The 27,755-nt window shown below is 39.2% G+C and overlaps 1 protein-coding gene and 1 pseudogene across 3 annotated transcripts in view; both read left to right on the top strand.

Annotated features, from left to right (window-relative positions):
• Positions 1-27,755, top strand: part of CDK14 (cyclin dependent kinase 14) — a 384,029-nt gene that overhangs the window by 35,333 nt on the left and 320,941 nt on the right. The window lies entirely within an intron of this gene.
• On the top strand, positions 84-27,161 carry LOC137483822 (pre-mRNA-processing factor 6 pseudogene; annotated as a pseudogene).

The raw sequence follows: 27,755 nt of genomic DNA, 5'->3' as shown, positions 1-27,755 counted from the left end.
CTGACTCTCCCTGTCCCTGAGCCCAAGACAACAGAAAGCAATGACAGACAAATCCCCAAAGGGGAGACTCTCCACATCTCACCATGCCACCACTTTGGATGCTGGACTTGATTCCACACAGCACGGGCGTGGCTGCTTTTGCCCGCTCTGCCTGGCTCTGCTTGGCTCCCTTCAGCTCAGGCTGGCTCAGGCTGGACCCAGCTGGGCTCAGGCTCGCCTCCAGCTCCTGGTTCCACGTGGTGCTTCCCACACCTCTTCTCAGCACATCTCAGAGGAACGGGTGGGGCATGGCATCGCTGGCTGAGGATGGAGTCCACAGGGCAGATCCTGGCCCCCTGTCTGCCAGAGAGAAGGAGGCAAAAGGGTGCACTTCCAGGGCTGTGTTCAGCTTTTCTTTCCCCTGAAACCAAGCCCTCTGGTGATGATGTGGGTAGTATAAAATGGCAATATAGCCATGCCCACACAGTGCTGAGCTCTGCCCCCTTCTCTGCAGACAGGACAGTTTCCTATATTGAAGGCCCTTGCTACGAAATGTGACCGTCATTGCTTAACTTTAAAGTACATCACTGCTTAAAAGTCAATGCTTCTGTTAACTCTGTTGTCCAAAAAGCACATTAGCTTCTGTTTTACAAATTGTCTTGAAGCTGTCAGTTTCATTTGTAAAGCTGTTCCTTCTGTGCTTAGCACCAGCAAGAGGCTAAAGGAAAATCCACCTCTCTGTCTGTGTTCAGTGCAGTAGAATCATGTTCAGCAAATATTTGAAGACCATTGTATATGGTGTGTGAAACCAGAGGAAGTAGATCAATACTAAGCAAGCTGTTTCCTACAAAATATTTATACAAATAGAATTGAAGTGGATATGGAATAATTTATTATTCATGCAGGATCAGGGAGAATTTTCTGCCTACACAGTAATTCTGAGAACTGAATACTGCAATTGAATAAAGGATTTCAAAATTGTAAAGGAAATGGGAACCTCAAAATTATTTTTTTTTCTCTGTGATATATTGGGAAGTGTAAAGATGTCCAACTCCGAACTATTATGTTACCACTTGATCAAATGACACAGTAACTCATGATCAATAAACCTCCCCTTGCCATTAAGCTCCCTTGGCGCTGTTAGGAGGCAACAGCTGGATTCTAAATGGTTTTGTACAAACTGGAAAACTAGAAAAGCATAATTTCCCCTTATGGTCACTCTGGGCATGGAATTGTGCTGTAAAATTGTGGTTAGTGAGGATCTGAAGAGCTCTGCCGGTCCCTTCCTGTTCAAGTGGAAAAAAGTCTTTCTCCTTCCCTGAATTTTTTTTAATTTGGTACAAAACATTTTTGACATGCCAAAATATAATATAATTGCAGTGGTTGGTAATTGTTTTTAAAAGAATATTTTAGGACTAAAATGAGCCTTAATGCTTTTGAACAAATTAGCTTCCAGTAGCTATATCCCACCGAAAACTGATTCCAGAGCTTTGCTCTGGGGGTCCCTACTGCCTGTTGTACCACAATATACGCAACATTCAAGTTGTAAGAGAACATAAAACAGCAGTTTCATTAATTAAGTACCTTCTCTCAACTGTGTATGCAAAATAATTTTTAGCCGTACACTCGATAAAGAAAGTTTAGATGAAATGGATGTGTGAAAAACTGTCTTATTGTGAATGAAGTAAATATTGGTGCAGCAGATCTTTGTAATATATTTTAGTTTAACTTGTTGAACTCGACTAAAATATGCCTTCTAACCCAAGACTTGCCAATATCTTTTTCATTTACCTTGGGTTTTTTTCCAGTTTTGTAAAACAATGCAGCATACTTTCTCTGCCAGCATGAAGTGTGTATCTATTGCTTCATGAAATGGAAGCAGGTTGAGATCTCACAACTAACATCTCCAGCTATTTATTAAATTATTTTAGATAACTGCAGATTAATTATTTAATACAGCATATACCTTTTTATAAATTAAAGTGAATGAACCAATAAGTCTTATGTGCATCTTCTCGTTCTATTTCTGTCTTCCCATGCTTTCCTTCCCACACAAATCCTAATTCTCTCACTCCCCTTTCAAAATGCCCTTTGTTTCCTTCTCTCTCTCTGCACATCTGGTTGTCCTGCTCTTCCCCCTTCCCCCCTCCAGCTTGATAGTCTCATTTTTAAAGCTTTGTTCTGCAAAGTACATAATTAAGCAGTAAGACATGACAGGGCGTGAATATCGTTGTATTAATTGAGGGGAGAGAGAGAGGGAAACCGAAGGAAAACTACAGAGAAACAATACCAGCTGGCACTCCATGGGTGTATAATTTGCAATTCATTTAGAAGAAAGCTCATCCATGGGGTGGAATTTTCACTGGAAAGTGATGGCCAAGCCCATGTACCAAATGGATGCTTCTCAGACAGGAGCTTTGCTTTGCACTTGGGGCAGCGTGACGGCTGCAGCTGCCGCTCCTTAGACCTGCTCTGATCTCTGCTGCTGGTCTTTTGTGACCGAGGGGGCTCTGCAGCCAAAAATCTGTTGACTGATCCACGGAGATGGATGGCTCTTTTTGATGGCTGTTGCAGTGCAAGTGACATTTTTCTGCTGAGAAGTAGGTGTTAATAGTATCATTCTGTACTTAGCTAAAGTGACTGTAACATCTGTCCAGGGCTGGTAATTGTAACAGCTATTTTCACTCGAAAATGTGTGAAGAAAATACTAATGAATAGTTGGCAAGAGCCTGCAAGTGTGAAGTCTCTACTGCCTATCTCTGTGTCCAAGTGGTGTTCAGTAAACTTTGTCTCTGAGGAAGAAGAACCAGGGCAAATAAAAACTCTTTCCCATAAGAAAAGAGCCAGCTGGTAGCAGTCTCAGTGGGGAGAGCTGGGAGAAGTAACTGTGTGCATGGAGCAACCAGCCCACTGAGCTAAAACTGCTTTTTATTTTCTGCTTTTTAATTTTCTGTAAATTTGGTGTTGTTTTAGTAGTTTTTACACACCAGAGTGGAAAAATGAAAGCTGTAGTGATGTGTGCAGTTGGGCTGGGTCAGATTGAAAGCTTTAAAAAGAAAAATTCTAAATGAATTCCAATTCAATCTCTTTCCTGGACTAGGCCAGTTTGCATTACAAATGCAATCCTGAGTTGAAGTGAATCTGTAGAACATGCTTACAGATATTTGAAACAGCAAGGCTTCTGCATGTAGATGTAATTGAGAATGATACTTGTTTTTTAACTTTTTCATCTGTGTGCGTGTGTGATACATCACTGTCCTAGCCTTTAATAGTACAAAGTGGTAAGGATCAGAGATGCACTTCATGACAACTAATAAAGTACAGAACATTTTCTCTGTTTTCTCAGTCTTTCACTCCTCCCAGCTACTGACTGGCTTCCAAAAAAATGCCCAGGCATTGGTCAAGAGTGGTTCAAGAAATACAGAGAAGCTACTCAAAAAATCACATGAAAAATTGCTTCCTCTTCTGTACATTTTGAAGTCTGATGCAAGACATGAAAATATTTAGGTGATTTGGGTTGTTTTTTTGGGGGTGATTTAGGTTGTTTTTTTGGGGGCACCATCTTTCCATTCATAAAAGAAGTGTCAGGCAAATATGCAGCACTAAATGTAGTTTTATTACACAGATGCTGTGCAGCATGTTTATACATATATAACTTTGCATCATATATGAAACTAATATATTTGTATACGATTGGCAAAGCTCTGGCCACTAGTTTTAATGATGAGCGTCTTTTTCATTCGAGAAGGTAGTTTTTAATGTGTGGGGTTTTTTAAAACAAGTTTTGATACTGAACCATCAGAACAATAGTAGGACCAAAATTCTTGTGGGCAGTTGTATTTTCAGAAGAGATTCCAGATAAAACATTCCGTATTCTTCTTAGTAATTATCCTAGGCCAGAATAGGAACTGAGACCCACTTTGCTTTCATGCCTTTTTTCCTGGCCACTGGAAAAGACAGCCTTGTTCTAATTTTGTCTTTAAAACAAACATAATTATGTTAACTCCATTCATCCTGTAGACCACCTTACCTCATACTGATTTTAATCTTCCAGAATTCCCTACATTATAGTGATTTATTTTTTAATTTGCCTTCTCTCTTGGAGGGAGGGCAATACTTTCATCTTCCATGCTAAAGTCTGGTGGCTGCAGCTTGTGTGTTCTGAGGTGGATGTGCTTGCAGTTGGTGTACTTGCTTTTGTTCCTCATGAGCTGGGCTTGACTCACCTTTTGGGTTTGTAGAAGCCAGCAATTGGCATCTGTGAGCAGTGCCTGCTGAAGGTACTGAGAATTGAACATGGATACACGTGGGCAGAACACGGTACTGCTTTGAAAACTGTTGAAGTGATGTTAATTTTTTCATTCTGTTTTATAGTAGGGCAGCTTTGAGAGCGTTGTCTTGGTCTCTTGGGAGAAATTCTGTCATGAAGATAAATGAATAAATAGTGAAAACTCATTGAGTGACCCTACAGTAAAAAAAAAAGAAGTTAGGCTATTTCTTGTATCTTATTTTCCTGATGATGTTGAAATGTAGGAAACAATGGGGAAGGAAAAAACCATTTTTCACTACATTTTATGGTTTTTCTGCTGCCTAGATTCTGTCACTGTTGCTTTATGGAGTACCTTACTTCCACATTTGCATCCAAATTGAGCTAGACCCTTCTGAAACAGGGCAATTAAAAAAATTTAATACCTGTTTTCTTCCCCCTGATATTTAACTATGCCCACAGCACCATCAAGGAATGGATATTATGGATTTTGACTGAAACGTCATGGAAGAAGAGTGGGAACAAGAGGGATTCAGCTGTTTTTGTGACTTCTGATGCATGATGAAGTTGCTGAGCCCTGTGTATCAATCTGTCTTCCAATTAAGTGCATTTAAACCATGAGAGGCTCTTGCTGTGGCTCTTTTTTTTTTTTTTTTGTATCAATACTTCCAGTTCCCCCTTAAGATTTTGTTTTTTACCACCCTTAGGTGAGGATACATTATTATCCTCACCTGAATAAAGGAGCGTCAGACATCTTCAGAGCCTGTGTGACTGTAAGTAACTGAAAATCAAATTGTTAGACATTTGTCCTTCAACTTCTTGTTTCAAATGCTCTCCTTTCTTGCATGGTAACAGATGCTGTTTGATTTCTGTCATGTTTTCCATGTTTTGCCTCACCTGCTCAGAATTTCTATAATTCAAAAATTCTGCTTTATTTTCCATTTACATTTTAAGTGTTATATCCCAGGGTTTAGGCTTTGCAGCTTCTTCTTTATAGTGGAGTGTTAAAATATCTTGTCAGTTTAATATAGTCTTGGCTTACATCAAGAAGGTTCCTGTCCAGATTTCCAAACAGAGGGTGATGGGTAGCTTGCCCTTGTCTTTGACTCCATGGAAAAAACTCCACATTCTTACTCTGCTTTGGTTGTATCCTTATTGCCATAAGAATAATTTCTTGTTTGTTATATGGCAGTACTTTGGTTTTTCAGATATTAATGGCAGTGGAAGTTCTTTCTGCCCACTTTTTGTCCATGATTCATTTAATTCGATTTGTTACCTCATTATATTAATATATCTATAGTGTGTTTTGTATATATGTTTATTTATTATATAATAAGAATGTACTTTTTATTTGAGAACTTGATCTTTATTGTAGTCAAAAAATCAAGAAACCCATATAGTGTTGTGGCAGAAAGCCTGATTCAGATAAGAAATACAGCCCATGGAAGTATGAATTGAAGAAAAAAAATGTGGGTAGAACACAACCTTGTCCTTTGTAAACAGAAGTAGTTTTTGAGTGAAAACCAGAAAAGATTTAAAGTTCTTGATTATTTTCTACTAAAAAATCAGCTTCTTTCTCATAAGAGCAGAATAATTTAGAAAAGCTGGTGCAACCAGTTTTCATTAAAAAAGGATTTGGCTGGAACTGTTTAATTTTGAGTTTGTGTGTGTGTGTTTTGGGGTAGGGGGATGTTGACTGAGGTTGTCTGTGGTGTGGCTGCTTTTCCCAATCACCAAGGAAAAGTAGTGGAATTTCAGATCAGTTTTCTAATGATATTGTGGAGCATTAGCTATTTTTAAAAAGTTAAAAAATCTGATGAAATGGACAGTTGTTAGAAACTGTTTCAATTTAGGCAGTTCTTCTCTGAGAATGTCTTGCTTTCCAAGATGTTTAAGGATGAATGTAGGTGCTTTCCAACCAGTGGAAGAAACCAATAGTCTTGCAAGTCTCTAAAGCTGTAAACTATTCCCAGTGCATGTAATTTCACAGTAATATAGTGGGCAGAAATTTATGCTTGATCTCAGCTGGTTGTCTGTGCCCTGAAGCATGAAGACTGAGGTTCTTGCAATTTTCAGTCTAGTTACAGAGGCTATTAATCATTATGTTCAATCCCTTCTTGGATACTGCTAAGCTCTTTGTTCAATATGTTCTGAGCTATTGAACCTCACAGGTCAATTACACAGTGTTTATAAGACTAATTCTAGAGTTTGACCAGCAATGAAAACATAACCATTGGTGGGACCAGCTATTGCTTTTAATTCAACTGTTGTTTTCTCTGTTATTGAGGTGAGTGGGAAAAAAACATCAAGCTGAAAAAATATTCAGGTAGAGAGGGAAAGGCAGCTAAGTGCAGATGAGCATTAGAAATTTCTGTAACCCTGTCTTTTTTTCTGTTCAGGTTTCTCAATGGTAATTTTGGTGTTAATGTTGGTCCTTAACAGTCTGTTGACCTCCCATGTCTCAGTGGGCAGTTTACTCCAGTGGATGGATGTCTGCCACCATTTCAGTGCTGGGATTTTATTCCCTCCATCTGGAGTAGAGTGATGCTCAGCATGTTTAGGTAGTGTGAAATTTCATTCTTCGCTCCCCAACAAGTGAGGCATATGCCCAGGTAGAGACCTGGGATGTGATTCCCCTGTTTTTTTACTTCCTTTATTTTTCTTCAAATCACTGATAATTTCCTTAGCCTGATTCTGGGATGTACTTTCAAAAAAAAAAAAGCCAAAAAAACCCAAAAAAAAAAACAAAACAAAAAAACAACCAAAAAGGCAGAACAAGGCAACAAAAAAAACCCTAAACAAACAAAAAAAAATCAAAACAAAACAAAACAAAACAACAGCAACAAAAAAACCCAAAAACCAAAACTAACCCAAATCCAAAACAAAATACCAAACTATACAATGAAAACAACTGGACCCCAGTATTTTGTTACGTATTCTGTTAATGTCAGGAAACTATAGATACTGTTAGGATAGCTGTTAATTTGTAAAAGGTTATCAGCTTCCAAGACAATTTTGTGGACTTGGGAGAAGACCATCTGGAGGAGAAACGGAGCATATCCAGTGATTGCAGAGGAGAATCATCACCAGCATCATACTCAATTAATGCAAATGATCAGCTGCTGAATTGCTGCTTAAAAAACTTACACAACAACACCTTGATTTTTTTTCCTTGGGGAAAATTTTAATAAAACATCACCCTGTTCTGGGAAAGAAAATTACCTGTCATTAGGAGCATAGGCCAAAAGTTACATGTTTCTTTCTCTTCTAGGAAGTATAGTAAGTGGTTAATTTGTGTGCTATGAAATGCAAACTTTCTCAGTTGTGTAACATGCATTTCATCGTGGTGAGTTGAATAGGCTGGGAATTTTCCTTCCAAAATTAAAGGTGCTTCTTTTTGGACATATTTTCCCAGCTTGAACAGGCAAATATTACATTTCTTTTTTTGAAATGCTGAGTGTTGAGCATCTCTGAATCAGTACTTCCACATGTGGGAAGGGACCTTCCCTTTCTCCTTCATTCATTTCACTTGACTGGCCTCTGCAGTGAGGCTGTTTGGGAGCTGGCCAGTTTCTGTTCCTTATGTAGGAAAGATACCAGACTCACAGACTTTCTTTTGTAGATACTGAAACCTTTTACAAAGCAAAGTTGTATATCATATTTTAATTAAACAGGGATTATTAGAGCTGCTTTGTGATTTTCTAAGCAAGACAAATGTATACATTCAAGTAACTAAGAAATAATGTGGGGTTTTTTTCCTGTTACATTCCAAATCTCATTTGGAAATCTTTCAAGTGTGAGTAGATGAATTGGACTGAGCAGTCCAGTTAGCATCACCATCTTACTCAATACTGTGCCCTTTCAGCTTCCAGTGAGTTATCAGAAGCACTGTACTGCAGAGATGGTCTTTGCAGCAGTAGAAAGAATTCTATGGAACTGTGTGATAATTCAGGTCAAGAGGGACCTGAGGAAATCTCTTGTACAACCACCCCCTCAAAGCACGATCAGCTATGAAATAGACCACATTACTCAGAGATTTTTCCAGTGATCTTGAAAACCTTCAAAGATGGAGACTGCGCAACATCTCTGGATAACTTATTCCAATCCTTGGCTGTCAGCAGGGTTGAAAAGTTTCTCCTTTTGTCCTCTCTTTCATAGAGAAGTTTATGCTTGTTGTTCCTTTTCCTCCCACTATACTTTATCTTAAAGGGCTCATATGTCTTTTCATAACCTCCTTGTAGGGGAGCTGCTATTACATTCTCCTGAAAATATCTCTTCTCCCACCTAAGCAAACCTTGGACCATCATATCCCCTGACAGGACAAGTTGTCTAGCCCTCAGCCTAGGGTGCTCTCCATTGAACTCGTGGGTTTGTCAGTGCTTGGTACTGAAGGGCCCCAAACTGGTCTCAGTAATGTAGATGTGGTCTGATGGTGCTGAGAAGAGGTGTGGGATTTCTCTGGATCCTGTTCCAGCTACTGACCCCCACTGCTGCTGTGGGCATTGGGCTCTTGTGAAGCTTCAGTCTGTCATCCTCCTCAGGGCTGTGTCTGCAGATCTGCCCCATGCATTCATCCGCAGCCTTGGAAGGAGGGGACAGTGTTTGGGACATCTCTACTCCCAGATGCTGAGCTTTTGTATGTCCTTGTTGAACTGCATGAAGTTTCCATCAGGACATTTCTCCAGCCTGTGTAGGTCTTTCTGTATAGCAGGCCTGGATATCAACATCCCACCTCACCAGCTGCAGAGAGTGCACTCCCTCTTATCCTCCAGGTTGTTGATAGGGGTGTTAAACAGGGCATGTCCCCAGATGGATCCCTGCAGCACCCCGTTTGTTACCAGCTTGCAGGGACAGTACAACCCATTGGCACAGCTAGCTAAACATTCTTTAGCACAGCTTGTTGTCTACCCATCCAGAGTGTTAACGTCTTAACTTGAACACAGGAATACTGTGTGAGACTGTCACAACCTAGTTAGAGTCAATGATGTTCATCACTCCCATGTTGTCCAGAAATCCAGTCAAGGTTTGTAGCAGAGAAGGCAATTTTGTTATTCAGGCAAGACTTACCCCTGCTAAATCCATGCCATCTGTTGCCATTCACTATCCCATTTATGTTCCTGGAAATGTACTCCAAGAAGATTTGCTCCATGATTTTTCCAAGGACCTAAGTGAGGGTAATTAGTTTGTAGTACCTTGATTGTTCTTTTAGTCTTTTTCTGAAGAAGAGCACAACAATCTTTGGTCATCAGGGACCTTTTGCAGCCTCTGTTTCTAAGGGATTTCATGTCACCCAAAAGCTACTTCAGGAGCATGTCAGTGCTTAGTTGTCTACTTTGCAAGCATGAATTCTTACTTCAGGCTACCTGGAAATGCTTGAAAGAGAAAAATTATCTTTTCACTATTTCTTCTAGAAGTTAAAATATTTTTAATTTCTTTCAGGTGTGGTTCTTTTCCCCCTGATGCTCTGTTCCTGATAGAAAACGAAGTCTACATTTATTATGGTGTTTTCAATACAGTGAAGGCATTTCCACATTTATGACACAACTGATAATCTGCTTATGCATCTAACCACATTATTACCTAGATGTGGTGGATGTTGTTGTGTTGTTGGGCCTCACTCCCTGATTGGGGTGGCCTGGAAAGGTGGAAAAGTCTCTCCTCCAACCCGAGCTTCCAAAGAAAGACTCAGTAGTCTTCAGTCGTCCGGTCTCAAGTTAGTTTATTGTATGTTATCTAAAGGATTTCTCCCTGAGCTGCTGCGGTCCATCCAGCAGACAAAGGCACACTCCGATTCCCAGGGGGCTGGTGCTCTCTTTTATATCATACATTGCGTATTAGATGTTTACAGTTTTTCCGCAATGCCCATCACCTGTATTGAACAGTGACTTTCTACTCTAAACCAATCTGTGAATGCCAACATCACCAAGAACATGGAGGTTAGGAAGAAGAAAGAAAGAGGACAGGGCACACCCAAATCCCTCCATCCTAGAACTTCTGACCCCCATGTACAAAACTCAGACCCCTCTGTACAAGGCCTAAAACCCCCCCGTACAGCACTCAAAAACTCTTCTTTTCACTTTGTGACTACTTCTACTACAATATCTAAACTTTTGTGATTTCTTGTTCTTCCTGCAAAGTTGGTAAATTGTTCCATGGATCAGGTTCAAAGCCACAGGGGTCTGTGGCTGCATTCCAGGGTCTCAGATGCTTTTGACCTCGGCCCGGAACATCCAAGAGTGTCCAAGGGACATTCTGGGTTCCGACACCTAGAAACTTCAGAAACTGCTTTGCAGCATGCCTCAGTTTTTTTTTTCCTATAGCCAGACTTTGTCAGAGGCGCTGTGGTTGCCATGAACTGTTTAGGTGAGGATGCCAAGTGCTAATGAAGGATCACAGTGCTAAGGAAAATTGTAGGGTTCAATGTTTGACAGATTCCCTGTTCTTGTCCTTGGAGGGGAGGTTGGCTAAGGGGAAAATGGTGCTGACTTTATTTTTGGTGCAGAGAAGCTGTTATGTAAGTGCCTGATATCAAAGGTGTATGTGCCTTTGAAAATGATTGTGTGTGCTGGATTTTTTCCTCGCTGTTGGATCTTTCTAGCATCACCTGGATCTTCAGCACCAGTAGCTGGTGTTCTGACAGAGCTTATTGCAAAGTATGAATCAGAGCCCTTAATGTTTTGTTTGTCTGAAAGAGCAACCTAGATAGCATCTGTGTCTGCCCAGCTGTTTTCTTGACTCCTAGCATTACTCATTTGGCTGAACACTTGCTTCACTGACCCTGTTACTCTTAGTAGACTCTGGGGCAGGATTCTGGAATGCCTGAGCAAATATTTTTGGAGATCTTAATCTGTGTTTTGACTAATATGAGCAGCGGCCTTCAGGTATTCCACAAAAGGCTCTTTGAGTATTGCACAAAACCTGAGAGATTGGCATTTTAGGTTGGGTCTGTACAAGACACATAGATTTTTCATTACACAAACCATTCCCAGCTCTGCTTTGCCTGGGAAGGGTAACTCTCTCACCATTTGCCTGTGTCTCAGCTGCACTGATGGTGCAGGTGAGCCTGGTGGTGGTGGAACAGAGGAGCAGCCCTGCTCAAGGAGGTGTGGGCTGCCTCCATGCATGCTGCTCCCCCAGCCCACCCTTGGGTGCTTCATGCTTAGAACCACCTGTTCATGCCTCTGAAATGGAGCACTAATAGTCAGTTACATGTAGAATAAAATAAAAATAAGAAACATAGAATGTCTTTTTCTTGTAAATAGCTGGGAATACATTGTGCTATTTCAGATTTATTAGCACGTGGTGTGGTGGGACTTCAGCAAGACTGTTGTCACTATTCTGAGAAGCAGATGTGTAACCATAAATGATAATTTCAAGTGCAGGCTTTTAAATATGTAGCCTTATCTTTATGTAGCCCTATTTTGTGGTGTGTACAGGTACTGCATCCTTCCCTCTATGTGCAATACAGGGATGTGCACAGAGGGCCTTATATACAGATAGCAGGCAAATAATACATTATATTAATCACTTCTTCCTGTGCTTACTTAGAGAGTAAGTATATTATTATAGACCATTCGGTGATATTTATTTCCACTGGGATAAATTATAGGAGTGCAACTGGAAATTACGTGATTAAGTAAGCTTTATATTGGGCACTCTTAAAATACTGCCTGCTGAGGGATTGATGCAAAAATGAAAGTTGTTTCCTAATAATATATCATACAAAAGCTATTTCAAGAAAGGTCAGTGGAGCAAATTTGGGAAATTTAGAAGAAAAGTATCTTTTTTTCCTATTGCATAAAAATATTTTAGGTTGTATATTTAGACAAATATTTTGCCTTGTGGGTAGTACCTTATTTGCCAAAATTTATTTTGCAAGTGGCTGACTTCTTTAAAGGCTATGTGTCAGTAAAAAGGATATTTTTCTTCTTCAGGTCTCTGTTATATGATAGAAACTATAAAAGTTGTTAGAATGCCTTCTGTTGAAGTGTTTGCAGTGTGTCATACTCAGCTTTTAACTACCAGGGAATGATTTAAAGTGTTAATTTTGATGTGTGAATGTGGAAAACCTCTGGCCCTTTTTATATGAGCAGTTTTCTTTGCTGCTTGTGTTTTGTGACCACAGTGACTTTCTGGCTTGTTTTCACGCAGGTTAAAACATTTTGGCATCCACAGCAAGGCCCTTCTGCTTGCTGAGTCTGCTTAAAACAAATCTCTTAAAGCTTTAGAGTATATCAAATTGTTCATTGAAGAATGACTCTTAAATATATTCATGAAGGAAAGAAACTTAATGTTCATTGTTTTCCCTTTCTCTCACTCAGAAAAAATAATGGAAAAGCAAGTGTCTATATTTTCTGATCTAAAGGTGGAATTTCCTTATGTGATAGGTTCTGTGGCAGCTAATGGTTTTCCCCCAGAAGTCTGCAGGCCTTAAACTCAGGCTGGCTTTTGTCTAATGGCTGAAATTGTCACCTCTACATGAGTTAGGCCGTTTTGAAGTCTTTAAAGTCTTGCAGATAAAGAGGGTTCATACATATGGTGCTGAGCTTTGATTTCTCTGATACAGCACTGCAGCATCTTTCTTTGAGTGAAACAAGGAAATTGGCATTGGATGTGTTTTAGGATAATGCCTTTTTATTCCTGCTTTACTTTAAACCTCAAAGTCTTAGCTTCAGAGGTCTACAGAACTTGATTGCATCCATCTATCAATCTTCTCCTTGCCAAAAGTGTTGCCTTACTTTTTAAAATGTATTTCTTTTTTAAAATTATTTTTGGCATATTTACCTTCACTACTTTTGTCCCTTGAGCTTTCCTTTAATAAACATCTGCTAAAATTGCTTCAACCCTTTTAAATCTATCCTACTTTTTTGCTAGTTTTATTGCTATCTGTTTCCCCATGTTACAGACTAGTGCAAAATGCTCTTGTCACATGTCAGTCCATTTAAATAAAGAAGTGTTCCCAGTTTGTTATGGTGTTCCTACTGCTTGCCCTATCAAGTGGCAGGTCTCAATACCATGCTTTTCAGCAGGAGACTAGAGAAGTGACTTGAATCAGTGATTTGGAAGGTGAGTATCGTCTTCGAAAAATTCCTGTCTGCTCTGTGCACAAGGATGCACTGATCCACTGGGATCAACCTAATCCACTGGGATGCCATCCATTGGAGTGGGTAAAAGGTAAGCAGAGGGTTTGACTGCGCCAGCTGTGCGGCTGGAAAGCAGCTGGAGCGCTGCCGGGGAGCAGTTGGCAGCACTGAGCAGGGAGAGAGGCGCTTCAGAGCCAGATAGGAGTGTAAATACTTGTCTAGCTGCAGTGGTTAGAGGAAGTGTTTCTGTACTTCCATTGTTAACTGATTATGAAAAATGGAGCTAAGGTTTTAACCGTAAGCTCCGGTATGGCAAATAGACTAATGCAGAATGTAGCTTATTTGGGACTGCAGTGAAATCACTGGAGCAGTAGAAGATTTTCTCTGGATTTTTGGTGGCATCAAAACATGCCACAGAAAAGTATTTTATGTACTTATACAAATAAACTGATTTAGCATTATGCAAATAGATAGGATGGTAGAAAAGTGTTTTAAAGACAAGTAAGTAAAAAAAGGTCTAAATTTTACATTTTTAAATTGTTATGATAACGTTTAAAGCACTGTGATTCAGAATAGTTTTGAAAGGGAAAAAAAATAGTTGAAAGTTTAATTGGGTGGGGTAAGAAATACTCTTACGCTGAAGTTTCAAGCCATATTGCTAACCTCTTGAATGTTGAATCAGTTTTTGACAGTATTAGTTATTTCTGCAGAATGAAATTTTTCAACAAATGGGTTTTTTTAAATTCCATAACTAGTTCATTCAGAAATTGGAAGCTAGCTGGTAGCTGAAAATCAGGAGGCTTTGTACTCATCTTCAGAGTATCTGCGAGTATGAGCCTGGAGCAATGACGTGTACCAGTTCTTCAATCACCAAAAAATACCAATGAGGAGCTTTTCGGATTTCTAATAACTGCAGACAATAATGTACTTATTAAAAGGTGAAATTTATTTTTGTGGGTTTTCCTGTCTACTATTTAAAATGGTTTTATTTACTCAAACATCTTAAATCATGGTATCAATCCATTTTAGTTCCAGTTTCCTTCTAAATACTGCTTAAGACAAATGATATGGAAACAATTTATATTTATTAAACCTCAATTGCTCAATTTTTAATAGTAAAACATAAATTGAAATATGAATACGTGCGTAACTGTTGAAGCTCATCATTGTGTATTTTTTGCTTTAAAGAAATTACAAACTTAATACAACACTTCCAGTTAGTCAAAACCAGCTCTTTTATTACCTGATATAACTGATACTATATAGCCATTTAAGGACAATCCTTTGGCACAAACTTACTGTAAGTTCTAAAATAAGTTTTTCTGCTTGAGTAAAAGGGTTGATTATAGTTCATTTTCTATATGGAAATAAGAAGGACAAACTTCTGTATCTGCTAGTGGCTTTTATTCTTGAAGGAAAAAAATCCTACATAGAGATTGTGGGCTTAAATCTTAAATCTAACAATATTCTGTAAATGAAGTTCTAGTTGAGGACTCACAGCTCATCAAAGAAGCCAGCAGCTGATGGGTCTGAGGACAGGTTACCAAATTTGCATTTGGAGGTAATTTTCTTTTTATAGCACAAAGTAAAGAAAACGCTTTTAATTACATTCATTCCATGCTGCCATTTCTCAACAAAATCATGTAGTTACTGCAAAATGTTTTCCCATGATGACCTTTTTTGCTTCTTATGTAACCATGTGTGATCTATGTTTCTGTTTGTGTAAAACCAAGAAACCCTACATGAATAAAAGTTATTTAAAAAAAAAAACAAACCCACAATCCTCTCCTCCCTAAGAGCGTAGTCTACCATGCAGGTTATATAGAATGCACACTGATAAGTAAAGTCATGACTTTTACAGTTGTGAGGGAGGTGAAACAAAGCCTGGAGTCATGTGCATTGGCTTTCCTATTTGTCTTCTGAAACCTCATTACACTTTGCAAATTTATTGCTTGTATTAATGCTGATCCACTAATGCTAATTTTTGGGAGCTCAATGAAATGCATTTCTGCTGATTTCTGACTGTCATTAGTAACCATGAAAATATGACTTCTATCTGGATTTGTCAGCACCTTTCTTTGGAGCCTTTTTCCTGCAGTTGCTACTCATGAAAGCTAAGCTAAATTTTTGGTGACTTTAAGTCAGGCAATTTTCATATTCTACTGAAAATTTTGGGAGAAAGGGCAGTGTTAGTTCTGAGAGCAGATAGAAAAAGGTTTTTTTATAACATGCTTAACATGAAATATGATAGAGGAATTAAGGTTGAAATTCTTTAAAGTTAACTGACTGTTGGATGTAAGTTTATAATGCTTAAGCTTGGGAGGCTGTACTTTACAACTGCCTACTCTAAAACTGCTTCAGAAGCATTTTGGTATCACATGCAAAATGTGCTCAAGCACTTTTGGAGCAGTGGTGGGTGGGGCAGTGAGCACAGGTGACACGCAGTGTCAGGTGGTGTGGAACCAGGGTAGTGTGAGCCTCTGAGCTGCCTAGGGTGTGGTGGTCTGCAAATGTCAATGAGTCTGAGTCTGAAGGTGTGTCCAGTTAGGGATGCACTTCAGTAGGGATCCAGGAAACTCATAGACTGAGTTAAATTTACGAAAATGCTTGCTATATTTTTGTTCTGTATCACAACCATGAATTTTTTCTGGTACAAATTAAAAAAAAAAAATCCACTATATGCTTGCTATATTTTTGTTCTGTATCACAACCATGAATTTTTTCTGGTACAAATTAAAAAAAAAAAATCCACTATATGAAATGTGTTTTAAAAAATGCCTACAAGGAACCAAGACATTATGGAGATGAAGCACTGCTGACTGACCTTGCACTATGTGCAATGTCCACGCATTTCCATAATGGCATTACTTTTCCCATTAAGTTGAGTGAATTACAGCACGTTTTGTTTGAAGTGTTTGCTCTACTCGTGGTGTGAGTGAATTCTATGGCTTTTAAAATATTGCTAGTGTTCTCTAGTCACCGCTGCTTTGCAATCAGTTCAGTGCTTACTAGGAAACATGATTTCTTTTTTAGAGGGAATGTTATGATAGAAGCAGATCTTAATAGATTGCAGTGAGTGAAGGCAATGTTTTTGGAAGGGAGATGTGAAAGGAGGTAGTAAAGATGACGTGTTTATGGCATTGTGCACAATGCCTCAGATCTAATTTTATTCCATGTCTTTAATACTAATTGTGGATGCTGGTGTTAAGCCAAAGGAATAGTTTAATAGCAAACCTTAAAACCCTAAGGTTGTTCTATTGAGTGGAAGACATTAATGTGACATCGAAGGAAATCTCATTGGAATTTGATAGCATTATAAAATTTGTATAAAAGGCCAGGACTACATGATTCCATTAGAGTTCACAGTACTTTTAACCTCAGAGCCAACCTGTATTCAAATACTGTTTCTTCTGGCAGAGAAAATGCTGTGATTCTTTTAGCAAGTTAGTAAACATCTGAGCCTTAATTTTCCATCTGACAGAGAAAGAAATCAGTATTTTTCTCAGTGGATTTTGAAGACAGATTTCTTAGCACATCTTGAAGATATTCAGATGTTAGGGTATTAGGGAGGATGGCCTTGAAAATACTAAGATGAAGTCAGACAAAAGCTATTCAATATTGCTTGCATTCCTTTGCTCCCATAGCACAAAGAAGTTTTATCCTTTCTAATGTGTTTTTTGGATTCATGTAGTTTTTTTAACCTTTTGGTCAAAAACAATGAAATGAACCTTTGCCAAGACTAAAGTTTGGAACCTTCTTGTGAAAGAGCACTTTATTTCTGATGTTTTGAGTATAAAGGCCTTCATGAGACAGTCTAAGGAAAAGCTCTTTTTCTACTACTTGGTTCTGTTCTAAAGATACTTTATTATTGTAAGAACATATATTGCACTGCAAATTAACAGGTAACTGTGCACCACCCTACCTTTTCCCTGCTGTAATTGTTTAAGAACAAGGAGAGTAAGTCAAAATTTTTTATCATATTAGTATGTTAGTTGGACTTATGCGAAACCTACACTAACATCTGAATTAGTTCAGAAAGTATTTACATGAATTAAAGTATTCCAGTTACATGTAATGTGTGATTTGGGGAATGCATGTAGCACTTTAGATATAAATTCTTATGTGTTTGTTTTGAGTTTTTTTTGGTTGTTTTTTGAGGGTTGGCTTTATTTTGTGGTGGTCTTTGTTTTCACACTATGTGTGTATTAATGGCTCTATTTCATGTATCTTCATGGATTGGCCTTTGCTAAAGGAAGACCTGAGTCTATGAATTTTTAATTTATATAATAAAGTAGGATTTTTTTATTGTCTGGTTTTGACTTGCATTTTTAGAAATCTCCTCTTAGGTGTTTTGTTCTAGTACTAATATACGGGCTTCCTAGCGCATTGTATGGAAATGGGTTCATACCTTTAATTTTTATTCATTTGTTATTACTTTAATTTCAGATTTTGGTTCAAGAACATCTGTTTGATAAGGGCAGGCTTAATGTTGTTTATATTACCTGGTTTTGAAATGAAAAGCAGCAATTAAAAAATGTAAATGAATATTTCTTGAAAGTGACCTCAGGGATGCACTTGATCTGTGTAGTTTGCTGCTGTTTATGCCATATTATGCAGTTTAATATTCAATGATAGCTTGCCCTGTGCTCTCTCAAAAGTTGAGCTTTAGGGGAATGCAGTTGGCAGAGGCAGAAGAGAGGCTAAAGTATTAATTTAGCACAAACAAATCTAAGTCCAAACCCCTTGAATTTGAGATCCTATAAAACAGCATACCAACTTGGAAACTTGTATTTCCCAGGCTGGTACATGCTCTCATGTACTAAACTCCCCCTGTCTTGTGAAAGAGCATTTCTTACTTCTTCATCTCCTTTGAAATGGCTTGGGAAGTGGCAGTGCTCTGGCCTGGCATGATCCTTGGAATGATGTGTCTGCAAAGACTGTTCCATTTGTTTAGTGATAAGGCATCTGCTACTAGCAGGGAAGAACAAGGATAAGAAAAGGATAGTCTAACTATTCCAGTATGGGACAAGAATTTATTTCAGACCTCTGTAAATGCTACTGGCAGCTTTGCTGGTAATCATATTAATGAGCAGTCCTCAGTGAGCCAACATTATTAAGCCGTACTTTTAAAAGATAGCTTTAAATTGCTTGACCTCTAATTGCCAGCTGTTTTTAAAAAATATGTGATCAATTAGAAGGCCTATCAAAAAATTGAGTCATTTTAGATTCAGTACTTGTTTGAAGCAGAAATACCCCAGCCTAAAAATGAGTGTAAATTTTTGAGGATGAGATAGAAGGCACCCTTTTTATTTATGCTGAAGAAAATTCCAAATTATTCTGCTTGCTTTCTCTCCATGTTCATGAAGGAGTACAGGTACATCCCAGAGTCCATGCTGAGGCAGATAGAACTATTTTCCTGACTTGACAGCACATGCATTCTGAAAGCCACACTGTTTGCAGCATCATTTTGCAGATGCCAGTTTTCAGGAAAGTTAAGGAGGTGTAGGAATGATTGGTAATTTTAGAAATTACACATCCTCATTTTCTCAAACAATTAAAATTTGGAAGGGGCTAAACTTTATTCCCAAGATTTTTCTTCTGCTTCTGTCATTTTATCTAGCTTTTCCTGAAATTGGCATGCTGAAAATACTCTTAATTAATGCATATTGGAGACCTGTTAAAGCATAACTGAATTTTTTTAGGATTTCCTATTGTAAAAGCACACTGCAGTTCCTTAATGGACCTGTGCTAACCTACCTGTGCATGTGCTAAAGCACAAAAAGGAACTTCCATCTGGAAACTGCTCCTGGACATATCCCCTAAGGATTCAGGCCATTACCTGAGGTGCTTGGAGACTGTGAGGGCAAGAATACTATTTTTCCCCTGAATATATTCAGTGCTTCTAATATATGAAACATAGAATGTGAAATATCCTTCAAGAGAAAGGAGCCTAATAAGGAATTTGGAGGATTCAGGAAGATATTGGAAAAGCACATTGGTGTGTATGGGTATGTGTAGAGGGTGAAAGCATGAGTGGGTATGGAGGGCTAGGAGCAAAGGCACTATCAAAAACAGATTTTAGGGAGATGGGCAAACGTCTAGGACTGTGGGAGAAGATGATCTCTAGTATTTGGAGGTCATTTAGGGAATTCAAGTCTCTCTGTGGAGTCCTCAGTCTCCCTGTTCTGTTTCAGGAAATAGTGTGAAACTCACTGATATTCAGAGCTTAGACAGCTGATTTTGAGATGGAAGCTGTTGCTGCTGTTGCTGTTTTTAATTACAGAAGCCTGTGATCTAGTCCTCCTGTTAAAATACAGCTGAGAGAGATCTATGTCATCAGGTATTTTAGAGGAAGAAATAATGTTGCATACAATAGATTTGAACCACAATGCCTGATTAAAATTTACCTTTAGTTTTGAAGACTGTTTCTTGCATTTATTTTGAAGGGGTTTCAGTGTTGCCATTCCTGACAAATTAATTGGGAGTCTTATAAACTTTGTACTGTTCTCAAATGTTTAGAATTTGTCATATGTGACAATCTTCTTAGCATTTCATAAGTAACTGAGAGGTAAAATCAATGTGTGTACTGAAGACCTACATAAAATTGAATCAGGGGTGTTGAGGTACAATATATAAACTACAATACAAGTTTTTGTTTTTTGTTTGACCAAGTAGGGCAACAAGACCCGAGGGGCCTCAACACATGAACTGGTTCTGTGCTGCTGGTACTAACCTTCAGAGAAACTGGGAAAGGTGGTGTCCCCCTACCCAGACTTGTGAAAACTGTGAGAAAACCAATTAGCCACCTGTGCATGTATTGTAATTGGTGGTTCATCCTGTCATGGGTAGTTAAAGAACAACCAGGCTTTTGTATGTTTCTGTCTCAACATACTGGGTGCACACAGGTTAATGAGACTCCCCAGGAATATAAACACCCCTGGTATAAGTGCAGAGCATGAGATGTGTATTTTTATTGCAACATTTCAAATAGAAACTGTTTATTTTGGAAGTGCCAGATCTGTGTCTGGCATATGAAATTCAAAAAAGCCGTAAGACGTTTTAAAGTGATCTTTTGTTGGGTTTTTTATACCACTGTGGCTTCCAGTGGAATCTTTGTTTGAATTCTTCTTGTCTGAATTTTTATTGCTGTAGTAATTGTTTCTGCTAGTATTGTCTTTTTGCATTTTATATTATTTCTGCAACCATTTCTGAGGATAGACAGGTCCTTATACTGAGACATATAAGCCCTCAGTATTATAAGTTCTAAAAGCATTTAAGGATTTTTTTCAGTCATTTTTGTTAAAAATGTTGTCAGACAGCAGCCATAATTTTATGCTGAAGTCCCTTATGCATAAAGGCTCTCCCACTTCTGTTGGGAATCATACCTCAAAAGAGGTGTTCTACAGCATTTACATTTCTGAGGCCTTTCCTCAGTTAAACTTTAGGTTGCAGTTTGTCCTTGAAACACTCTAGGGGAATCATAATTTATATGTTATCATGCTTCTCCTATTTTAAACTTCTTTTTCCACTTCATAATTAAATGCACTATTGGTTTTTGCGGTAAAACTTCAGTTTTACTCCTGATGCTGTAAGGGGTTTTGGGAACAAAAAAAATGCTTCTCTGTCTATTAAGAGCCTAGTAGAGTGAAGACCTATTTTAATGACTAAGCTCCTAGGGCAATGCTAATTTTATTTTTAAGTATCAATTTCGAGGACATCATACTATTTGAAAGAACAACAGAAATAATCGAGCATCGGTGACTCTTCTTCTTACAAGAAGTTTCTAAGAAAGTGTGTTCACTGCTACATAGTTTAGTCCATGAACTATATGGCTCATGTTGTCTCATTTTTTGAGATTTTTTTTTTCTAGGAAAAAAGGTAAGAGTACATTATTATCATTTTAACTCCATGTAGATAGTCATGGGACATCTTAGATTATGAGAATTATTGCTTTAAAGGGATTTGACTTTTTTATGGTACATTAAGAATAATTTTCATAAAAATCTTCTGATAAATCAGTCCAATTAAATATAGTACCAGGTTTGAGTTTTTCCCCCCCAGAAGATTTTGCAAGTGGGTTTAGTGAAACCACGAATGGAAGAGAGAGCTGGGGGACACCATGGGGAGGCTGCTCATGATATCTTTGGAAGGTCATGATAATCTGTCCAAGAGACTGGAAGAAAGCAAACATTATCCAGACCTTTGGAAGCGGTGGCAAGGAGGATGCATGGAAATACCAGCCAGGCAGCCTTACATCAATCCCTGGAAAGGTGATGAGCCTCTCAATTTGGAGGCCATCTCTACCCAAATTTCTCTCACTGTTTGGAAGCACACCCCTCCCATATCTCAGTACTACAGAGAGTTCTCATGCAAAACTAAATTAAGTGTTTTGGTTTGATGAAACATTGTGCTGTAAATCCTGTAGTGGTGATTTAAGTGGAAGAAGATGTCCATTCACCGACTTCAGCCTGTCAGTTCTATGGAATCATTCCCCTTGTTTGTCGTAAACCTTTCCTCATGTAATAGGATTCTTCAACTTGATACAAGAGAGATAGATATAAGCTAGATAAATTAATCAATATTGATTAATTAATTCCATGTCATTTAACCAGAAGAAGTTTCATTTGAATTTGAATTTGATAGACCAAAACAGCATATTTCCTTTAAAATTTCCTTTCAAAAAATTAATGAAAATCTGAAACAAGGTAAGGAAGATTCTTTCCCCTCTCTGAAATCAATATTTTGCTCCTTTTAAAATTATTAAAACTTAGGAGGCTTCTTGAATTTTTTATAGGCCATGTATTTGCTCTTGAATAAATCTCTTGATATATAAATCCATCCCAGCCCTCTACAGCCACGTGAAAATCCATGTTCTTCTGCTTAATAAGATCATAGAACAATAGAGAATCTATTTTAGAACATACTGTAATGGGGTTCAGCTCTAGGGTTATGGAAAGAGATGGTCTGGGGAGGGAAAAAAAACCTCTTAGGTGCAATACTCTGTGAGGATGGGTGCTCTGTGAACATTTAAGCTGCAGCAGCTGTGCCACCACTAACTGTATTTCATACAAGTATTTTTAATAGTATGTGAGAGAGGCTTTTCTCTTGTCCTTTCTGAAGTTTTTTATCTTTGGCAGCTCACTCCTCCCGAGATGCTTTCTATTTCTTACCTAAGAAGTCCTGGGAAAATAGATAAGCTGCTCAACATGCATTAAAGCTTTATCAGCTTCCGGACTGAAGTGCCCTTCAGTGAGAATGCCCAGGTGAATGCAACCCTCTTGTCTGAATTACTGAGATAAAAGAGGACAAGAAAAGCAGTCTGCAAGGGGGTAGCAACCCAGACTGTAAAGGGTTTTATAGGTCAAAACCAACCCTTTGTATATAACCTAAGAACAGATGGATATTAGTGCAATACCGGCACTTCTGGTGCTTGTTTCTTGGGACTACTTGACTCAGCATTGCATCACTTTGAGATTTGACATGCCCTTCTGCTCATCATCATTCTATGCCAATTTGATTAGTAAAGAACAAAAGTATAGGTGACTGCAGTGTGAAACCCTTGTCCATTAGGTAGTTTCTAGACAAATTGAGCTGGAAGGAGGGGAGGTGATTCTTGGAGCCGCTTATCATGTTTTATCATGAGAACCAAAAATATTCTTAAATCAGGGGTTACTTGAGTGTTTCTATTTAGTTTGTCAACCACTTGTTTAATCTCATGTCATGCCCCCATCTAACCCAGTGTTTTGCTATCATCAGATTTTCTAGTCATTGTGATTTGTGTGATAGTTATACATCTGTCACATGTGCTGTGTATGCCATGCAGAACTGGCAAAATATCAATTTTTGAGACTTAGAGGGGAATAGCAATTAACCCTCCAGGTAGGAGAGAAAGACGTGAAAGAGGGATGAAAATTTGACGTATTAAAAAAAGTTATTTAGTTGAACTGCCAAAAGTTACCCAGGGATTTTGCAATATAGATTATTTGGATGATAAAATAATAATGGTATTTCATGCTAATATGTATAAACTAATGCATATGAAGAAATAAACTGCAGCTATGCATATGTAATGGTTAGTCTAAACAAATTACATTGTTCTGGGTAAGAATTGTAGGATCATGGGATGATAGTGTGAAAATAGTGATTAGGTGTTAAGCAGTACTCTGAAAAACATGTAAACCTTCAGAAACAAATAGGAAAAGAAAGGAGAACAAAACCATAGCTGTCATGAAGTTATTGAAGGAATACTGTTTTTATAAATGTATTAAATATTAAGCCTCATAAAACAGAAATGACACAGTACATGTCCTTCCTGTGCTGGGACCCCAGAGCTGGGTGCCGTGTTCCAGGTGGGGTCTCTCTCACCAGAGCAGAGCAGAGGGACAAAACCTCCCTGCCTGCTGCCCACGCTGCTTTTGGTGCAGCCCAGGACACGTTTGGCTCTCTGGGCTGTGAGTGCCCATGGCTGGGTCATGTCCAGCCTCTCATCCACCAGCACCCCCAGGTCCTCCTGGGCAGGGCTGCTCTCAATCCCTTCACCCCCAGCCTGTGTTGATACTGGGGGTTACCCCAGCCCAGGTGCAGCACCTTGCACTTGATCTTGTTGAACCTCATGAGATTCCCATGGGCCACTTCTCAAGCTTGTCCAGGTCCCTCTAGATGGCATCCTGTCCTTCAGGTGTGTCAGCCCCACCACTCAGCTTGGTGTCATCAGCAAATTTGCTGAGGGTACACTTGATCCCTTCATCTATTTCATTAGTGAAAATATTGAATAACACTTGGGTTCCAATATGGACCCAAACCCAAAGCCTTTCATGTGAGTATCTCAAAGTGAAAATGAAGGGAAGCTAAACTAATGAAGTGCTTTCAAAGAAAATGAGAATTTTGGTGTGTGACATACTCAAACTTAAGAAAGAGATGAAGGTGAACTCATCATTTTGTGTTAAGTTTTAATTAATTTCTAGAAAGCTTTTTTCTCCTAGCTAAAATACCGTGGATGACTTTGAAATAGGGCATCACTGAGCTTTGTCCCTCTAGGAGATCAGCTGTAGCAATATATGTAACTCAAAAATGAAACATTTTCAGGGATTCATCCCTGGGATTTATACTGGTAGATATTAAAAGCTATTGTTATTTCTTTATAATTGTCTCTAAAGAAAAACTTTGTAAAGTCTCTCTCTAGTATTCATTATTAAAATTTGTGTCACAGAAATATTACTATCCTTTCCTGATTAGTGTGGTTTTTGGTGTTTTATTTATTTATTTATATATATATATATTTTTTTTTTTTAATTGCAAACATGAGTATTGTCAGCTCTCTGGGTGTCCTGGGTTACATTGTGGGATGTAACCAAACTATGTATTCTATTCCCATCTACATTACTCCTGATGAACTGTTAATAGTGGGTTGTTTGCAACAGCTGCCCAGTGCACATCCAGCCCTAAGGCTGCAAGCTGGGTGTTTGATGAGGGAAAGAGGCAAACCCTTGGTAGCAAAGTAGTATTTCTTTTTCTCACAAATTAACTCAGCTGTCATAACTACACCCAGCCTAAGGGGGTCCTCTCTGCCAATGGGCCATAATGGCTCAACAGCCCCACTGGGCAGCTGTGACCACCTAGGCCATCAAGGACCCCCCAAAATATGCTTATAGGATTACATCCTTCCATTGTGAAATTCCCCACTCCCGGGAGGTGCTGGGCATTCCTGCCTGAATCTGACCATATATAAACTGGGTGCTTTAGGGTCTTGGGACACTGCCAAAGACGCTAATCCTGGGCATGCCCATGCCCCTGGGCTATGTGCTGGGGCTGGGCAGCAGAGCCACAGGTTTCACCATCCACTCTGAGATCAGGTCTGCTTGTGGTGCCAATGACCCCATGGATGATCATCATGCCCCACTGGGGAAGAGAACTGTGGGGGACCAGATGAAGCAGAACCAGACAGCAGATGATGAAGATGAGAAATTGAATTACACCAATTATGATGATTTTGTGGCTATTTATGTGGCTTTGGATAAGAGGATGGATGAAGGCAGAAAAGAGAGAAAGGAACAACAAGAAAAAGAGGAAATAGGAAAATACTATATGGAACAACCTAAAATTCAGCAGCAGTTCTCAGATTTGAAATGGAAGTTAGCAGAGGTTACTGAGGAGAAGTGGCTGAGTATTCCAGAGGCTGCTGATGCCAGGAGAAAGTGTCAGAGGAATCCTCGGTATGAGAAGCTGACTCCTCTCCTTGACATCTTCTTTGCAAAGCATTTACAGTCAGGACAGAATCATACTTACATGGACCCCACCAGACACAATTTGATGGATTGAGTACTCCATATCTAGGGGGAATGAATATGCCATACCCAGGAGGAATGACACCAGGCTTGATGACACTTGGGACAGGTGAATTGGATATGAAGAAGATTGGCTAAGCCAGGAGCTCCTTTATGGATACAAGGCTAAGCCAGTTGTCAGACTCTGTGAGTGGCCAGACTGTAGTGGACGTGAAAGTATATTTGACAGACTTGAATTCAATGATTGCCAAACATGGAGGAGATATTAATGATATGAAAAAAGCCTGTTTATTCCTGAAATCTGTCCAAGAGACCAATCCATGAGCCCAACTGGAGGAGATCACTGGCAAACTCCAGGTGTCCTGAAACCACATCTTGAAAGGAACAGGGATGTGCCCTAAGACTGAAGATACTTGGTTGGAATCTGCTCACCTTCAGCCTGGAGATACAGCCAAGGTTGTTGTGGCCCAGGCTGTCCAGCACCTTTCACAGTCATTCTGGATTTATATCAGAGCAGCAGAGCTGGATATGGATATCTGTGCCAAGAAACGTGTCCTTGGGAAAGCCCTTGGGCATGTTCCAAACTCGGTGCATTTGTGGAAAACAGCCATGGAGCTGGAGCAACTTGAGTATGCCAGGGTCATGCTGAGCAGGACTGTGGAGTCCTGTCCAACCAGTGTTGAACCATGGCTGGCACTGGCAAGTCTGGAGACATGCGAGAATGCTCATAAAGTCCTTATCAAAGCCCAGGGGAATATTCTGACGGATTGTTGCTTCTGGATTACTGCTGCCAAACTGGAGTAAGCCAATGGAAACACCCAGATGGTGAAGAAAATCACTGACAGAGCCATCACACTTCAGGTCTAACAATGTGGAACTCAACATGGAACACCAGATACAAGATGCCGAGCAATGTGATGAAGCTGGAAGTGTATCCACATGCCAGGCATTCATGTGAGCTGTGATTGGGATTGGGATTGAAGATCAAAAACAACCTGGAAGGAGATGCAAACAGGTGAGTTGCTCATAGTGCTCTGGAGCATGCCTGAGCCATTTATGCCTATTCCTTGCATTTTTCCTGAGAAAGAAGAACATGTGGCTGCAAGCAGCCTACTTTGAAAAGAACCATGGATCCAGAGAATCCTTGGAGGCTCTTTTGCAGAGAGCTGTTACTCACCATCCCAAAGCAGAAGTGCTGTGGCTCATGGGAGCTAAATCTAAGTGGCCAGCAGGAGATGTGCCAGCAGCCAGAAGCATCTTGGCCCTGGTTTTCCAGGGCAACCCCAACAGTGAGGACATCTGGCTGGCTGCCATGAAGCTTGAGTCAGAGAACAATGAATACGAAAGAGCAGGGAGGCAAAGGCTCACAGCAGTGCCCCCACAGCAAGGGTCTCCATGAAATTTGTGAGGTTGGGATGGGTGCTTGGGAATATTGCTGCAGTCCAGGAGCTCTGTGAGGAAGCCTTGAAGCACTATGTGGACTTCTCCAAACTGCGGATTAAGAAAGGACAAATTGAAGAACAAAAAGAGCTCATAGAGAAAGCGTGAGAGGGTTTGTAATGCAAACTGTATATGGAATCAGTCCCTCAACCCACAAAATGTCTTATTTGTCTTATAAGTTACAAAACTAATTGGCACTATGTTGCATTGTATTTTGTTTCAGACAGTGACTTTTTAAGTGAAGTTCCACCATACCAGATAATGCATCTGGTATAGTGCAACTGTTGGTATTGCAAAGCAAGTTTAATGGCATATTGTACTTGGAATAACATGTGCATTCCATTGTGCATTGTCATGCATTCCATTGTGCAATATTACCACTGCTTCACTTGCCATCTTAAGATAAAAATTATTTTCTTTGCATTCAATGCATTTGTATCATTGCTGAATTGTTTTATTAAGGTCATGTCTTGTATTCTATGTATTCTAACTCAAACTAAACTCAAAATTCTCAATTTAAGGAAGGGGGTCATATTTTAGGTCACCTGTAATAGCAAGGATACGAACTGGGGTTGGACAGGTGTTCCATCCAGCACTCAGTTTCTGGACACAACTTCTTAAGTGTCTTGTTAAACAATTTCTTCATGAAATATCAGTGGCTTGTGAAGTGAAGGCTAGCTAGATGTCTAAATGACTCTCGCA

Source organism: Anomalospiza imberbis, chromosome 1 (genome assembly GCF_031753505.1).
Source record: "Anomalospiza imberbis isolate Cuckoo-Finch-1a 21T00152 chromosome 1, ASM3175350v1, whole genome shotgun sequence".
In the NCBI taxonomy this organism is placed as follows: Eukaryota; Metazoa; Chordata; class Aves; order Passeriformes; family Viduidae; genus Anomalospiza; species Anomalospiza imberbis.
Note: the sequence above shows the minus strand (reverse complement) of the source record. Positions and strands in the feature narration are given on the sequence as shown.